This window comes from Pelobates fuscus, chromosome 4 (assembly GCF_036172605.1).
Source record: "Pelobates fuscus isolate aPelFus1 chromosome 4, aPelFus1.pri, whole genome shotgun sequence".
NCBI lineage: Eukaryota > Metazoa > Chordata > Amphibia > Anura > Pelobatidae > Pelobates > Pelobates fuscus.
Window position 1 is genome coordinate 75,438,095 of NC_086320.1, and position 19,149 is coordinate 75,457,243.

At 35.4% G+C, this 19,149-nt stretch overlaps 1 protein-coding gene across 3 annotated transcripts in view; it reads right to left on the bottom strand.

Moving 5' to 3' along the window:
- Positions 1-14,258, bottom strand: part of ZFHX4 (zinc finger homeobox 4) — a 153,553-nt gene extending 139,295 nt beyond the window's left edge. For 2 of the 3 annotated variants that reach the window (XM_063451311.1, XM_063451309.1), the window contains exon 1: positions 14,121-14,258. The gene's annotated coding sequence lies outside the window, so the exon portion shown is untranslated. Of the gene's footprint in view, positions 1-12,092; positions 12,465-14,120 lie in introns of those variants that run through there. The other variant, XM_063451310.1, reaches the window with a different exon arrangement.
- Positions 14,259-19,149: the final 4,891 nt, after the last annotated feature.

The following is a 19,149-nucleotide window of genomic DNA, read 5'->3' on the forward strand; positions in this document are numbered from 1 at the left end:
AGCAGTTTTCTGCTACCACTGTATCTACATGGCTGATTACTGAAATTCGGTTGAAGGCTAAATGTTTTCAGGATAAACAAACATCTACTGCTCTCTGCTTTTACTGTCACCTGGAAAAGTACTAAGAAGGTGATCAAGCAATGACCTGCTCAAATTGTAAATGTTAAACTCGTTAGCTGATGATCCTATTATCCGATTTTATTTGTGACTAATTAGTGCAAACACAAACTGTTCCTATTAGGGTGCTAATAGCCTAGCTGTTTTTAGCAACTGTGCTGTAGTTCAAAGTAACACACTATCGCTGTTTCTCGGCCTATCTTCATCGCCACCATCGTGTGTTTATACGTGTGTTTCGGAACAAAGGCACTTTATAAAAGGTTAGTCCTTTCTGCTTTTACACAGCCATTTCTGATGTGATCCTGTTCAAGTGGAGTCCCTAACCTTTAGAAATTGTTTTATCATTTGTGTAGACCAGAGACCACTTTGAAGTGCTGATGTCCAGCTTTAAACTCTAGCTTCTGAGGGACATGGCCATGATACATTGCACGGCCCCTGTGTCACTCGTGTCTGGAGTTGAAATTGCACAAGTAAAGGATGGTGCTAAGACCCTGTATATGGCATCGCTTCCTAGCCATTCCATTGCCACCATCTAATTGTAATTCCGTCTTGGTTCCAGAACATCAAAATGGATTCAGCACTTCACTGGCTAAATCTCTTCTATCTGTGATTTGCAGCATTCTGCTTTACAGCTCTGGTAATTAAAATGGTATCAGAATCAGTGTCACTCCAATGGCCAATGAACTACAAGTCTCAAAATCACTGATGCTATGCTAAGACAACATAAATCCCCTATGACACACTTGATGAAGACTTATGCTATCTACAGTGATATTACACTAGGAATTTTAGATCTGTTACATTAACACTTCCTGTTCCAGTATGGCATTCGTCTCTAATATGTCTCGGCTTGTAGGCATGCACTAAAACATATTATTTTCATGCTAAGATTCATGTGGAATTTACCCACTAATAAAAAAAAACAATCACACTTGAATGAACAGCTGCCTATTTTTCTAGATTTCTGTACCGTACAGACAAAAAGTTATAAATCATACCAAACAATTTTTTTTTTGTTTTTTTATCAAAGCAATAATATTGTTCAATTAAGGAAATACTATTCCACTTAGCATGTACAATTAAGAAGAAGATTACTATAACACGTCTTATTGTCTGGCATGTTACGACAGGCCTCTAATAGACAAACTATACATTTAAACAAACTTTGGAAATAAATAGTGACTTGCAGTCCAGTTGCACTGTCTTGTTGAATAACCAGCTATTTCTTCAATATGCGTTGTGTGCTTTTACAAAGCTGCTAGATATAGGATAACAAAAGTTGCCTAGATAACTCGTGTCAGTTAAACCAATTCATTATTTGACTGTGTCATAGAATAGGCATAGATGCTTTGCAAAGCATCATATAATTTCTTTACTATTTATACAACATTATTACTAACAAGATGCACCAGCAAAAGGCATTAACTTATCTATTTCCTGGCACATTGTGAAGCTTTGCATACCTTAGATATATGACAATACATTCAGGCATTAATACATCTGAAAGGCTTGCTACTTAACATTGGAGCCAACACTTATTTATTGAGTCCATACAGGGTAATTATGAAACAAAGTAGTTTTTTTTATTTTTTATTTAGCAACAGAAAAAAACAAAAAAAACATTCCCTACTTTCTTGCTTGAATAAATATGGAGCAATGACCAATCAAAAATCTGATTCTTCTGCACAAGACTCATTGGCAAATGGTGCACTTTTATCGGTATAACCTTCCTCAAAAAAAAAAAAAAATAGAATCTTGCACAGCTTTAAAATGCACTTTAATGTTAGACTGATACCGTCTCCAATTCCTATCGAACACCTTGGTGGAGTTAGAAGAAACACAACTCGACAATAACCATTAGGTTTCTTGTAGTTACACATGCAATCATTGCCGTTATAAGCAAAACATGTTTGCACTTACAGACCTTGTATATATCTTGTGTAGGATGTTGTAGATGTGCACGAGTTTATTTACTTTTTATTTTTTTCAGTGACTTAGTGCCAGTGTCGTTCCTGGCAGTGCAATCAGCAGACAACTTGACAATGTTGTTGCTAGCTTTAACTTGATGCTGTAGCTAGAGAGTGTCCTTAACTATTTTGTATCTGGGATGGGATTTTCAGTGCATTATGGTTCTAGAAAAAGATTAACTGCTATTGTTCCACTAAGAGTACTTTATAAGAAGGTCATGTAACATTTTTCCCCTCACTGCTACACAGTCTACAATTGTAATATGCTCTGGGCTTTTGCCCATTCAGTAAGAATGCAGACAGCCCATAAGCTACCATTAGTCCATGTGCTATCCAGTTCTTCAGCGACTGGAGACCAGCCAGTGACAACACATGCTGCTAGCTTAACCATGTTTTTAAACAGAAATTAGATTTTGTGAAAAATAAAAGAAGGTATATTTTCCTTAAAGAAATCCAGCTTTTCTAAAGAACATTATTCAGCTCGCCCAGTAAGTTTGTTTTTCACTTGTAATGAAAAGTAACAGAAGAAGGAACAGTTATAGCAAGGTGGCCTTTTCTCTCCCTCTGGGACCTGCTTCTTTCAACAATAATGACCCATAACACAAAGTCAAAACACAGAATTTATAAAATTGGAATATTTAGACTCAAACATACAACAAGCTCAACGCATTTCTGCAAATCACATTTTTTTCTGGGTTGACATAATATGGGTTAAAATTGTTAGATTTGAGATTAATCATCCTAAACTATCCCCTTATGTTACACATTATATAATGCATTATATAATGCAATTTATTTAAAGAATTACAGAATCTTGCCAAGTATTTTATTAAAGGTTAGCTTTAAAGGCTCCCTTTGCCGTGAGAGGGTTGATTTAGTATGTGTTAGGTTGAAGCTAGGCTGAGGAGCCATGAAGAATATCACTGGATAGCCTCCGAAGTTCCCTCAGCTCTTCTATCAATGACACCAGGTCATTATGTCCGTTGGACAAGACAACAGATCAGTGTAAGTACTGCTCAGCATCTGACCTCAGATGGCCATCGAAGACATCTATATAAGGACATATTCAGTGTTTAGTAATAGTCAAGCACTGCTTGGAATAGATAAGGCATTTACATTTGACCTAGTTTTTGACCTTGGTTAAAACAAGGCAATTTCTATGTTCACTGTATAAAAATACTTATTGTAAGCTGCCATTTTTTTGAATGTGGCCAAACGAGGTCAAGTAAAACCTGCTTAAAAGGAACAGGGTCTGAAGTTAATAGAATGGGAGAATAAACTTTTCAACATATTTTTAAGTGGATGGAGGAAAAGAAACCAACTGATCTAGAACAAAGACTAATCTCTTCTAATTTTCATGGTAAAATGAATTCATTAAATATATGAAGATTTCACTGGCCAATATAGGGTTGGAATAGGACTAGTAGTCCTAGATAATACTAGTCATTAGATAAACATATTGCAAAATAACTCATATTTACATGGAGTTGACAGATTACCGTGCAAGAGAGAAGTGGTGTTAGATTTTAGAACCTAGAAAAACAAATCAGAAGAATAGATAATTACTGAAATAATGAATTGGAGGCTTAAGGAATCCAAGAAGGAGAGATCACGATGAAGATGAGGAAGATGAAGATGCTACCAACAGTTTTGATGAATTAAATTCTGAAGTAGATGAAAAGGAGAATTGCCAAGCTGATCTAACAAACATTACCTGTGAAATTGTGTTAAAGCAGAATACTGATTGATGAATTAGAAAACAGTCAGCAAAGATTACATAGCGCAATATGAAGAGAAACTGATGAACCAACAGCATAATAAATAGGGTTCTACAAAACATGCGAAGATGAAAAAAGGTAAGAAACTTAAGATGGGATATGAAGAAATTGTAAAACAATTAATAAGGAACTTAAAAATATGTAGGCAGCTAAAAAAAATACATATTTGGCTCTTGAAACATCCATTACAATATGAGAAGCAGATGACGACATTGGAACAGGGGTTAGCTGAAATGAAGCCAACAAAGGTAGAGCAAATGAAATAAAAGACAAGAATGAAAATGCCAGACTATATGAATCTCATAGGACCATGGAATTATACAACTCAAAAAAGGACAATAGAAGCAAGGTCAGCACCTAAAACTATTGGAGGCCAAGAATAGATAACTATAACTTGTGTTGCATCACAACATGAAAAAGGTCACTATGGTGGGAAGTAGAAGAGATGTGTGATAAAGTTGCTGGAAGGGTAAGTTAATTTAAGCCAAAATAATTTTCTTTTGAATATGAAATATATCTGATGAGTACAATTAAGTGTAAAACAAAGTTTTAAGGGATGACCCGCCTGTGCCATCAACTGTCATATTGTACCATGCCTTATGAGAATGAGTGAAGAAGAAGAAGAGCAATAGGTAACTCCTTGCCTTCAGATGTAAACAAGATTTCTGGTTAGGCCAAGCCTAAAAGCATGAGCTGAGGAGGATTACCAAATGGAATTTATTTTATGTAGAAAGACAACCCCAGATCCTGGCATAGGAGACTCCAGTGATTCATCATGGAGACACGTGGAACTAGTGATAAGGAGGAAGGCCTCCAACGAGCCAATGAAGAATGACTGAAACAGAAGTACTCAAACCATCACTATTATTAATTATGAAGGTGTATAAAAAAAGAAGAGATGGACCAACACAAACCAGAGAACAGATGCTCTCTTTTGAAGTTTTGACAATATTTTCAACACTCTCCCAAATCATTTATCCTAATTCCATAGTAAGCAGGGAATCACTTTTTCAGTGCATCAATGTAGCTGAAAGGTACATCAAGATTGTGCTGTGTGTAAATGCTTCTATGCTCTGCTATTTATTTGAGCTAAAGACTATATTTGTAAGGTGCGTAATCTCATCATTGAGCAAAAAAGTAAGTCACGTGGAGGCCATGTCAATTATGTTGTGTCCATGAACTATTGTAACTATACCAGTCAAGGGCTCACTGTTTCTTACATTAAGGTGTGGGACATTGGAGACTCTACTAAATGCATTTGGACACTTATGGCTTCTGATCAAGTGATTACTTTGGATTCATCTATTGCTTGCCAGACCAGGACAGTTACTCTTTCTACATGTGAATAACAAATACATTGGGTTACACTGATCACTACAGGAGCTGTCCTATATTCACCTGCCAAGAATTCAGTAAAGGATGTGGGACCAAAAGTAGTTTCAATACACTAGAAAATCTTGGGCCTCTTATGTGTCTTAAAGAAAATCAGATGGTCAACATCTAATCATTACATGCTCTAAGGTTCATAATGTCAAGATCTTTGATATTACAGAAATTGGCCTGTTATTCTAAATAGTTGCTGAGGAAGCATTCAGAAGAACAGATAACTCTACGTTGATAATTCAACGTGTACAAATTCCGTTTAAGGTGTTGCCAGCAATTGAATTTTGGAAGACTGTCTGGGAAGGGTACTGTGGCAAGCAGTATACTTATTGAACTGGGCACTAGAACATTTGGAATGTTATAAATTGGACATAACTGGAAATTGTATCCAGTTTAATCTGCATTGTTAACAGTGCAATAGTTTGTATGTCAAGCCTTATATAAATCTATAGCAAGCCAGAAGACATGATGCTACATGTCTGGGGTGGTCAATAAATATATAATCCTCCTTTGGCCCATACATATCACTGATTTTGCTTATTTCACCATAGCTGAAAATCTTGTGAAATAATGAATGCATTTAAGCAAATATAGCAAGGGAAATTCAAATTTTGCCATTGTATTCTATCTGGTGTAATCTGAGTATTAAACACATATTAAAATGCATGCCTGGTGTCTGCTACCAACAAAAAACTGACTGTTAAGCATTGTTACTGCAATATTAGACTCACAACTAAGGTTGTGTGTCTTTGGGCGCGCTTGCGTTCTGGATTTGATGCACTATACGTGTTTTTAAAAATAAATACACATTCAACATTTCGTTTGAATTACTAACAATCCTGTTTCTGCACAAAATACTCTTTTACTTCTGTGTTTTACTGGCCCATGCTTAAATGTGTTAGAAATTATTTGTTCCTGCGGGTTATATTTATTATAAAAAAATAATACATTTAAGTGTTACAATTCTACATGTGTGCTTCTATCTAATTTAATAAGATGTTTAACATATTTAAAAGTCTTTTTGATGCAGGGTGTATATTATGATTTCATTCGTGGTAGTGATCTTTGTACATAATTTACTTGTGAAAAATAAATTTTTGCTGCTCCTGCTTGGATTTTGAAATACTATGGATTGCAATTCTTTGGGAAAATAGCTGTTATGTTTAATTATTTTTTTTTCTTATACATTTGCTGCACCCAGAACATAAAAAAAAGTGTTTGTGCAGCTGTTTGTGTTTTTTGGTGATTATAATCTATGAATCTAAAATGAATAAACACATGTATACAGAAATAAAATGCTTTTCGTGCAAAATCTGAAAACATTAGAAAATTTTACAAAACATTTCTTTATAATAGAATACATACACAAAACAGGCATATACACAAATATGCATATTCTTCCTGTACAACGACTACACGTGTATCAACCTAGCTCCCAAAGTAAACTGACAGCATGTGCTCTAAAACCTTTTGTGAACCAGCAATAAACAAACCCGGTCAGCATCTGGTGGAATCTGCCAACACTTGTCCATGGTGGCATTAAATTTATAATTATAGGGCCCCGACACTTGGAAAGTGGGTACTTTAAGTACATAGAGATAAATAATTATTCTCACTGCATTTAAATGTACAGATGTGCAAAAAGAACCAGTTTCCACCTTCAAAAGTGTCTCAACACTTAGGGTTTTTTAACTGCTCTAATTACTGTTGAGAGGACATAATTAGAATCACTGATCACACTGTCAACAGCTAGCCAGCAATAACTCTAACTTACTAAAATAATATTAAAACTGCTTCCAAATGCAAAACACGTCCCCAAGACAAGTAACATTGAACATGATACACAATGCTCGCAAAAATGTTATGCTGCCAATATGCCATAAGAAAGTACACAAATGGTAGCAGAGCTTGCCTGAGGCTGCCTAGTATATAAAATAGTAAATGCATAGGTAAAAATGGAAAAATAGCCATTTTTATTTCAGCAGTGCAATATTTTTACTAAGCTTAAATGCTTATAGATAACGTGAATCTGATACACAATAACATTTACTAAGAACACACAAATCAAAGTTCAAATTAATTGTTACTAAATGCATAAAATTCCATGCAAAATGTTGTTTTTTTTAAAATTGGCACAATACGTAAGTTTATATCGTCAACAAACAAATGAAAAATATAAATGAAATAAATAGCATACATTGTAACAAACAAATAAAATATTAACCGTGCAAACATGTCTATGCTATGTAGGAAATAATACAAAAATAGTATTATTGTTAATATTTATAAAATGACAAGATATCCAACAATATTAAGGTACAGTGAAAAAACACTCAGGGGAGAGAAGGGAAGTATATAGGCATTTGTGTCATATTTCTAAGACTCTAGTGCACACAAACCTCTGCTTCACATCCATCTACAGATTTGTATCGCACACATCACTTTACGTGATAAGGAATATCAAGGATATCTATAAAGTTGTTGAAATTTGAGCCCCTGCTTGTGTTCCAAATCTTGAACAAATATAACTTTAGGTGAGAGCACAGCAAAAGAGATAAAGAAAGACAGGCCTGCATTTTCGACTCCTTTCATCTTAGCTAGTCAGTCAACCATTCAGTACCCCTTTCAGCCCAGCTTTTCATTATGCAAAAAAATGCTAATCCTTTTCCGATGCTTTCACACTTGTATAAACCACCATTCCATCCAATGCAAAGTAATTATATCACTTTACCTTTCTGTCAAAAAAAAAAAAAAACAACAAAAAAAAAAAAAAATGAATATTCTAATACAAAAAAAAATAAAAAATAAAAAAAATACTTATTTTCTTCCTCCGTAGAAAACTAAAGGATATCAGGAGAGATCTTAGGTAGTGCAAGAGTCAATTTTGTTTTTGAATATGCTTGTGTTATCCAGTGAGGGGAAAAAAGAACGATAGGAAGAAAAACCTTTAGTTGCTGTAGAAAGCCTTTTCATTGACAGAACTGACCTTCCCTTTGCAGGGGCCCAAGCAGAAAGGGCCTCATTCGGCTCTATTAATCAGAGACAAATTATGAAAGAATGTGCCCGAACTGGTTGACACTATCCTGTCTTGGAAGACTCAGTAACAGCCTCGTAACAATGTCCTCTTCATGGGTAATGAACACCCATGACAAATGGAGCAGAGCAACTATTTATTTGCATATGCAAATCCACACACAAGGGAAACATGTACAAACAAGTGTCATTGTAAGGTGGATTAGACAAACAGCATTTTCTTTTTAAGACATTCTGCAGCCCAGAACATTAGTCAGCACAATTAAAACAGTATCCATGACTACTAATGAAATTTCTCCATGGTATGAGTTAAATTAGATAGCTAGTTTTGTTTCCACAATTCTACTTAAAATCCATTATTATTGCAGAACAATGCAGCAATTGTAGCTGTCTGATCTTTGCCAGCTCAACAAGCCTCTAAAGTTGACAATTTGCATATGTTAATATAATTAAGCACTAATTACATGAAACTTGTACATATTCCATGCACCTTCCCTGGGTGCTTTTCTCTTTCAACGAGGGCCGAGTCCTTAACCCCCTGAATAGTCTGGTGCAGGAAGCACTGGCTTTAGGTGCAGCTTCAAGGAGGAAACTGAAATCTCTTCTCCTGTAAATACAAAATCTGAACCTGACCTCTCTTATTTCTGTCAACAAACTGAATAATGTCTATACACCTACATATAATATAAGGAGACACGCGCTGTCACACACAGCGTACATATACTATATACTACATAGTATACAGTATAGTATAAAGATGTAAACATTATATTTATGCATCTAAACAAATATCAGTTATATATTACTGTGATTGTTTGTCTGTGGTTTTAGACGTGTTTATGTTTCTATACATGTATCAGTTATGTATTGCTGGTTCTAGTAACAAATGTATTCATAATAAATTAATATTTTGGCCAGACTCAATCTATTTCTTATCAGAACTTGCCTGACTCAAACAGACAGAAAGAGAAATGTATAACTATATTCACAAATAAGAAAATATAGTTTTGTTGCTACTTTGACAGCAACACAATTGAGAAACAGGCAAAATGAGCAAAAAAAAAAAAAAAAAGACTAACCAGTAACTAATGATCTTTGCATAAATATATGCAGAGGCAATTAAGCAATGTTAATTACTATGACAGCAGTTAATTGAATATAATTAGATATTTTAAGCCACTGAATAAAGCAGAGTTAAGATTAATTTTATTGAGATTAATTGTAAATAAGAATAGATTAACTGTGTGTGTTTTGACATGCATAAAAAGTGGTTCTACACATTAACTGAGAGAGAGCTCAACAAGCAGAATGAAAAAATCCTGCATTATTCTAATGTCACACCTCAAAATCATCCCCTCAATAAACAGAACATTTCAAACAGAAACAGACAGGAATCTTTAAGAAAAACAAACAGCTTGCTGAGATTAAAGATCCTTTTGTCCTTTTCATGGGTATTTCTTTTAGCAGACTAAATTAAGCGAGTCTGCAATACGTTTTTTTCGGAAGGAACACTTCACACTGAATGGAAAAAAATGTTCTATCACATATGAAATGCATGCAGCTGAGCGGAATTTGGTACAGATGGTTTAACATTATAAACCAGGGGTGTTCAAACTTAGCCCCCCCAGCTGTTGTCGGACTACATTTCCCATAATTCTCCGCCAGCCGCTTGCTGGGCAGCCCTGATAACAGGAGATTACAGGCAGTAGGTAGGCCTTCCATAGGTAATACGATTTTCAAGTTATGACATTTTGATTTTATTTTTTTCTACTCATTGCAGTGTCTATTACATATAAAATTAACATACTCCTACAAATAATTGATTAAAATTAAAATTACAAAAATAAATAAAAATATGTGATGACAGATGTATAATGTAGCCTATACAAATAGTAAAATGGGCCTATCACTATAAAGGAAGGACAGTCCAAACTACACATAGCTCTCATCACTGCTAGTTTACTGCTTAGCTTGTCACCAGTAAGGAATCGATTAGGTCATTCATGGTAGATATGATTAGCTAACCTGTTTAATGCTCCAATTCTTAGCAGAAAACCTGGAACTGATATAGTATCCCAAGATTATGAAGGAATTCATGCTGCTTAGTAAAATAAGAATGCCAACAAAGATTGCTAAACAAATCACAACTAGGAAGGGTGCTTCAATTGATTTTGAAATAAATCAATAGGTGATTAACACAATATTTTTAAGGCCGCAGAAGGAAAACGTCTAATATAAACAAGAATATTATATTCCCAATAATTCTTTAGGTCTTAATTTAAGAAGGGGGTTAGGATGTCGAGCTTGACTATACTCCGCACAGTTAATACTATACCTGTCGTTTACACACACTTTTATTTTATTTATTATTTTAATTTTTTCTCAAAATTAAAATCTCAAAACAGTCTATAAAACAAGTCATTCTGTAGTGCAAGATTTTAAATCAAACAGCTTCTTCTAATAGACTTGAGACTTATTGAGGTAGAAACCATAAAAAATGAAGAAGGGAAATTTAATCCCTGAAATATTGATTTGCACATTAATATCATATAGGCAGAGGGCAATTTGGCTTCATGGATATGACACATTGTCGACCCTTGGTGAAGTCAAAGCCAATCTAACTGCTGAACATGTCTGAATCTCGAGAGTTATTAAGGGCTTCCCTTCTTGCCTTTATGACATTTCTCCTGCCTACCAATGCAATCTTAAATGTATTATCTTTAAGAAATAATTGTAAAACCTCAGGGGCTTTCCTGTTAATGGAAGAGAGGCTAAACCACATCAGATTCTGAAATGCAACATTAAACCTTTGCAATCAACAAAAACCACCTCAATTCTCATCCATCCAGTGCAGGATCTAATATTGTTATTAGGGATAATCAAATTTCATTGTGTAAATTTAGGCTCATGGATTGAAGCAGTAAATTCTGCAATATTAATGTGATTTCACAACAACCTTATTCTAAACTTGCTGGTGCAGCATCTTTTTTTTTAAGAAGCAAGCCACAAAAGAGCATAATTGTGCAAACAAAATTCTATAAGATGCAGATATGGCCTCAGCTGAGGTCTCCTCTATTTTGAGTGCTGCTTAATTGATAACTTCAATTTACAAGAATAATTAACCAGTAGTACTGCATAAGGCTACACAAGTATTGTTGTTATCCACAGATGGTCTATCTGACCTTTCTTTGTTCCTTGGGTAGAGCTTTAATTTTCACAGATTTACAACATTTACATGTTTCCTTGTTGACAGTGTGTGCTTGATGATAAACAGAATAGTATGTTTACACTGGTCAGAAATCTCAGGCAATTAAAAAAAAAAAGTAAATATAGTGTAGTCACAGTTATATCTCAAGCAATTACACTATGCATGTGCAATGAGAAAACTATGAATTGAAGAATAATCTTTAAGGACCATTGTGCTGAGACCAAGTGCTGAAACAGCTGTCTAGTATTCTTTTATAAATCTGTGCCTTCCTGCTGAGTGAAGCAGCATTTTAGAAAGCTATCCAGAGCTCCCATTTAAAAATGTTTTTTTAATGTTACTTGCAATGCAGTGCTGTTTAGCACGTTATCCAGTAGACATCAAGTAAAATTAAAATAACAATGTAAATTTTGTATATATTTTCTTCTAAAAGCTCCTTTTTTTTCAAGAAGAGTGCTGGTTATTCCTAGTCCTTAAAAATGTGTACTCGTATAGAAGAAAAAAAAAAAAGAAAAAAAAAATCTGACCCAAAGCCCAATAGGTTCCTGTCAGAATAGTCTGTAAATAGGAAGTAAAACAAGTGTTGATGGCATTGAGAGTGTTACATACCCCGGCTGTGTTTTTCCATTGCTCTCAATGGAAGCGATCGATGCTATGTCACTGTTGTGTCCCAATCGTAGCCAAGTCTCTACCTCAGTCTAAGCAGCAACCCCACAGGCTGGGCTGCATATCTTACAGCCTCTGCATCCACAATACAACAAATATTATATTTTCTCAGCTCTTTAGCGTTGATTGTTCACAAGGACCAAGCCACTATAAATCCAGGGGAAGAGGAAATAAAAAATGCATAACCTCCTTTGACTGTCATCTACATGAGCCTTCATTAAAAAGGAAGAAGGGTTAATAAGAAAAAAAAAAGGAAAATGAATGAAGCAGAGGAAATGCAACTGTCAGACAACGGGATGACCAGACTTCCGTCAGAGCAGCCTGTTTGGATAAATATTAGCCACCATCTTCAGCAAGAAGTTGGCTTTGTTTTACTCCCATGAAGCCCCCCTCCCCTTTGTAACTATTCATTTTTTTTTTTTTTTACATTTTTGTATGTGATTTTTTACATTTTTTTTTTTTTGTGTGATTCTATTTGGCTACCTTCTACATTTTAAAGGTAATCAGGATATAGCCCTGAAAGAGCGACAAGGGTTAAAAAAGGATTGAAGGCGACTATTCTGCCCTCCCTTGCTCCTCTTGTCTCGGCAGAAGCCGAAAGACACTCAGCACAACTTGCAGGTAACACAATAAGCTTGTCTCCCACCGCCAACTTCTATCCCATTGCAAAGCTGAATTTACTATCAGATAAAGGGAGATTGAAGACAGAGGGAACCAAAAGGGGCAAAAGAAAGCAGCATTAAAACAACAATACAAATTGCATATATCTTGGTGATAAAGCAAAAGCCTAAGTGTGGGACATGATGTGTGTTTTCTTTGCAACATAAACTGCGTCAGGTGCATTTTAGAGGACAAACACATAAACGTATAAAAGCTTTTTCCCTTAAAGATACTGTGTATCTTTTTCACGATTTCTTGTATATGGGAAAGCAGCGACTGTTTCTGTCAGTTTCTTTGTGTACACAGAGAGTCAGAGTGGCTGAGAACAGGGAGGGGAGAGATGAGCTATGCCTTCCCCTGAAGCGGGGAGTCTGTACAGGACAACAGAGCTCCAGGAGATGGGCTGCAAACCATCCCCCACGGCCTCTCTCTCTATCAGCCACCCCCAACAAGGTCAACTAAACCCAACAGACCATGCCACTGGCAATGAGGGGAAGCTTTGGGTAGCTTTCTGTTAAAGCTAAATACTGCTATGGAGAAATTGTGACAAAGAACAAGGAAGAAGATAATGAGTGGAATTTCTTTTTATCGTAAGAAAAAAAAAACAAGCAAAAAAGCAACAACTTTTTTTGCTGTTAATCACAAATAACAACAACAATTTTGTGTTTTTTTTCCCCCACTGGAGCAGCAATCATACCTGGGACCTGAAATTAATACAGAGCACTACAGAGACGGTCAGGAATAAACACAGTGGAAGCATTTGCATTGCGATGCCAGAGAATTGTTTCCCAATGTAAGGACAAATATCGCTTTGAGGCATCCCTGGCTAAGAGATCTGGGGCACTTTTTTGACAGTCAGCTTTGCTCCCTGACAGTTGTTTTTCTCCTTCTCCTGCACCGAGATGCTTAACACAAGTTACAACGGAGAATAAACTGATGGCTGGGAATGTGAAAATAAAAAGGAAAAAGAGAACGGACACTCTCGTCAGCAATCACTGGAAACTACTCCCTGGTATGTCAGATCGGAGGAAAGAAAAGAAAGGAAGGGGGAGTTAGCTGGGATCTGTGCATATGGGGAATGTGTGTGTGTGTGTGTGTATGTGAGAGAAACAAAAGTGAGGCAGTGAGAGAGGGCTAGCAGAGAGAGAGAGAGAGAGAGAGAGAGAGAAAGAAAGAAAGAGAGAGAGAGAGTGAGCGTGTGGGAGAGAGAGCGAAATATCAAAGATTGTGCAAGATCAGTCTGGAAAGATAATCAATAACCAACCTAAATTTAACACAAACTGCTCAATAAAAGTTAAAGAAAAAACTTACTTTCCATTTCCACTTCGTAGTTTCCACTCAATCTTCTTCTTTATATCGTGTGTCTCTCTCTTCAGCTTAGTCACTACAGCTGATCCCATCCAACAAAAAAAAGGTGAACGTTCATCAAGAAAAAGAAGAAAAATATATATATAAAAAAAAAAATAGACAATCATACAAAAAAAGAATAATCCTGGAACTTTTTGCAGGAGTGCAGATGCAAGAATGAGCAGAGAGAGAGAGAGAGAAGGCTCTGCTCGTTGTTCTAGGTCCGCTGGGTGTGAAAGCATGTGCAATTCAATGCCTTGCTGTTTGCTTGTGAAGGGCTTGGGAAAAGGAGGAAAGGAAATGAATGTCTTTATTCTGCTAATTATTATCGTTTTAGCCCTGTTTAAAAAAATGGCTGATTAAGTTGAGTGCGCATGTCTTTGTGTGTCTGTTCCTGATATGCACTCTGGGAATGAGAGAGAGCGAGCGAGAAAGGGAGAGAGAGAGGAGAGAGGAGAGAGGGGGAGGTGTAATTAGTGAGGTGATCAACAGTCTCCAGATTGCAAATGACGTGCAGCCTGGACTTAGAGCCGCTTGCTGGGGCTGGAGAAACCACTACAATAATCAGAAGCAGGATCACAGAGCAGCCCATCCACTCCTGGCTGAAGACTTAATTACTAACACACACACACATGTATACAAACTATAGGGCTGGGGGGAATGAGCAGAATTGCAAAGATAATAACATACCAGTAGAAAAAAAAAATCTACTCTCACATTTACCTTGCAAGACATATAAAACAAATGAGCTACAGTGCTTTCCCAACCACCGATTTTCCAAGTGACTGCAAACAGAGTGTATGGACAAAAAATGGATTGAAAATTATCAAATTCAAATTATGTCCATAGTGTAATTACTTAATGGGTTACATAATTAATAATAATAACTTTAGGTAGTGGCTAAACGCAAACATTTTATGTACATTAAAAAATGTTTTTCTTTTTTTTGTAAAATTTTAATTGTAATATAAAATTCAAGTAATTAACTAAATTCCAATTTTCAACTGCTACACGTTAATTTTAATAAAATGTATCGGCTACTGTATTTTTACTGTCACGCACTTGTTCGTGAAATACGGACACGCTCCAAATAAACTTGCACTCCCAGAAAAATGGGGGATGTAAGAAAAAAACAAAATGTCAAAAAATGTTCTGCTTGTCATGTTGTGAGAAGGGACCTTTTGGGACGATATTATTTAAAAAAAGATAGATGAAATTAGTGACAGGTACATCTGTTACAGTAGGATTTCACATCAAAAATAGAACGTTGATATATATTTATATATCAATGCTACAAAACAGGAATTGGAGTTCCACTGAAAAAAAGTAAATAGACGTTGAATAACGATGTTTACAGCGTCACAAGTTAAGCAGATGAACCATAGCCTGATGTTGAAGTTGACATGCCTTTTAAGTTTAGAATTCCTGGGCTCCACGTCAAAAACTTGTCTTAGGCCTTAAGTACCAAGTTTGCCAAATACCAACGCAAGGGTTTGCACCGTCCTGCTCCCAGAATATTTCAGAGGAATAAAATAAAAAACCAGCACATACACAAGGATTTCGCCGAATCCCAGATCAACAAAATGAATAGTTTACTGGAGGACAATTTTGGCAAGTCCTTCAAATGATATCGTTTGAAAACGATGAACTTCGTAAATTCAAAAGGTTTGCAACGATAAAAGAATGCATGGTGTTTTTTTAAATATCCTTTATTGGCTGCAAAAAAATTAAACGGAACATTTAAAAATGAAAAAATAAAATATAATTCTAAATAAATGTTTTTAGATGATAATTCTACCACACCAAATATATACCTTGTTACCCACAAAAGAAGAAAGAGCCGCGCTGATCTAAAATGGTTTCTATTTTCCCTGCTTTTTTCTGTTGCAAAAGCTGAAATGGTCTCTAAAGAAAATTCCATCATAATTCTACCTAAACCAATATATCCCAGCTGTGAATACCATGCGAAGTCTATGAATATATATAGATATCCATATGTATTATAAAAATCAGCATTGTATGTATATTATTATTATTATTACTGGTTTTTATATAGCGCCAGCATATTCCGTAGCGCTTTACAATATTATCAAAGGGGTATATATATATATATATACATACATATATTTATATATATATATAAATATTATGAATATATATGTGTGTGTGTGTATGTGTGTGTGTGTGTGTGTGTGTGTGTATGTATGTGTGTGTGTGTGTGTGTGTGTGTGTGTGTGTGTGTGTGTGTGTATGTTAAGCCCTTTTAATTAACAGAAATAAGTATAGTATGAAATGGATAAGAACAACGTTATTATATTTAATATTATATTTTTCTCTTTCTCATCTGTATCAACCATATGAACCAGAAATTAAACAAACATTACCCTTAGAAATATGTTTTTTTTCCTCATAAGCTTTTTTAAAATTTCTTAAAACATGATGTATTCAAAGACTTAATATGTAATATAAATATGTAGATATGTGTCTTATGAATATGTGTGCATACATACACACACAGATAAATATATCTATATATACACACACTCATACTATTGTGTATACATGAACAAATTAATATATGTATTTACAAACACACATACATATATATATATATATATATATATATATAAATAATCATATAAATTCAAGCAGAAACAATGTAAACATACATGGAACACATTCATAAACTCAATATCTAGAAAACATAAAACCAGAAATTAATATGCAGATCTAAGAGCACATTTATTTAAATAATAGCAAAAGAACTTTAGAAATGTAGATTTGTTTGGAGGAAATAAAACAAATCATTTCCCCCATATTTTCTATTTTTTCACCTATATTGGCAGATATGCAAACACCAATGGCTAAAGAAAGCACCAGGAAAACACAAAAGGACATATCAGTCACGTCCTCTTTATTGTTGCGGTTTTCTTTATATCTTTTTAAGTATGGTTTGAGTGTTACTGAATTACAGCTAAATGGACAAAAGGGAAGGCAGGAATTGTGAAGAGGTGAGTTCCCATTTTCTTTCTTTCCCCTGTGAATGTTTACTGCCCCTCCTAACCCTTTTATTCTCTGCCCTCTCCCTCTCTCTCTCTCTTCCTAAAAATAGTAACTCAGGGGAAAAAAAAAAAGATACAGCGGGAAGTTCAGTTAGAAGAAAATCAGGGATGGCCAGGGATCTAGGAAAAATCGAAGAAGGTTAAAGCTGAGAGAGAGAGCCAGGTTGGCAGATGTGAAGGGGACGAAACGAAGAGTGCATGAGTAAGGACCTAGAGGAGGCAGCAGCGACCCGGGAGAGGAGAAAGGAGGGGAGGGATGGATGGATGAAAGCGAGCAAGAAAAGGAAGGAAGCAAGGAGGCAGGCAGCGTTAGGCAGACCCATTCAGGTTTGTTGCTATAACCCTGTCTATATCATATTTTGTTATTCTCATTTCCTCTCACTTTTCCTTTCTCATTTTCCTTTTCAGCACCCTTTTACAGTTTCTTTAAACTATGTTCTCACTGTTTCTTCATTGTTTGTATGGCATAGTTTTACTGCTTTTTCACTGTCTATGTGTACAGGCTTGTTATCCAATTTTTTTGTCTTTACTGTTTGTTCTTGTGGTTTGTTTAACATTCTGTGTCCTAAGTTCATCTAGTTAACATTTCCTCATCCCATGCTCTTTCCTTTCTCTCCATTCCACACTGCTTTAAAAATTCAGAGACTTCAAATCCACTTCTCAAAATACATTTTTTTTTTACAATTATTCCCATCTCAGGCTTATCCCATTTTTCCCCATTTTCTTTTACTCTATCTTAACTCTTACATCTCACTTGCATACATCTGTATTGCTCACGTGATACAATTTCCCATTTGTTAACTATTTTTTTTTCTTTGTACTCAGTTTTACATTTCTTTTATCATGAAAAAAAAACCTCATTTATTTCACTAATCTCTGTTTTCACTCTTATTTCCTTATTCTCCCTTTCCCTTTGACCTCCCTCCCCTTTCTCTTGTGATCATGCACAAATGTCACAGCTATAACCCCTTGTGTCCTCTCTCATCAACAAAGATTTTTTTCCGAGCATTTAAAGCAGCCCCGTCCTCTGTAAAGCTACCAAAAAGTGCAGTTGCAGTTAGAAAACACCAAGATTAGTAATATACGACTCAACCATCTCTTAGTGCAGAGTGTGCTGGTCCCATCCAGCACTGAATGGTTAAAAGTCTAATGTGCCTTTTTTTTTCTTCTTCTTTTTTTTCAACAAGATAACTATTGCTCTTTTATGGGGTGTGTGGTCACTTCATGATGAAAATAAAGCCAAGCATATATTTGTTTTGTAAATCAATCACAGCAAACAAGTTAAGGAAAAAAAAATAACTACAGCAAGGACATGCTAAAACCTGTAATTACCTTGCATATCCCTTTTAATGGACGTCGCATCACTAATAACTGTCCAAATTCCCTCCCACCCCCCCAGCCCAAGGGATAGAGAATCCATGTTTTTTTTTTTTTTTGCTGGTGTTCACTGAGTCTGTAGACCAGCTCAGTTTGAACTGAGGTATTACAAGATCCCAGTGTTAGAGACCTATTGTCTGAAAAGCAGACACTTTCAGACCCCCAGCTCCTTCCATTCTGCTTTTTTTTTTTTTAGCCTCTTTTTCTCCCGGGGGCTATTTGACAAAGCAGTGTGTTAACTAACCTTTTTTTTTTTTTTTTAAATCTCAACAGATCCTTTTCAATATCATATTTTAATTCTATCAAAATCTGTTGTATATTTGCGGAGATAATGTGGCTTTTTTGTGTGAAAACCACATAATTAATTCTAATTGCTAGCAACATACGCACCTCATTAACACCCACTGACATGTACATATGTAAATGTGTTGCTTGTAAATACACTTGCCCCCACCACTCTCAATTGGTGTTCTTTTTAAGTCACAGCAGATGCAAATTAAACAAACAATTAAAACAAAGTTATTCCAGGGATAATCAGTCATTATGATCTTTAC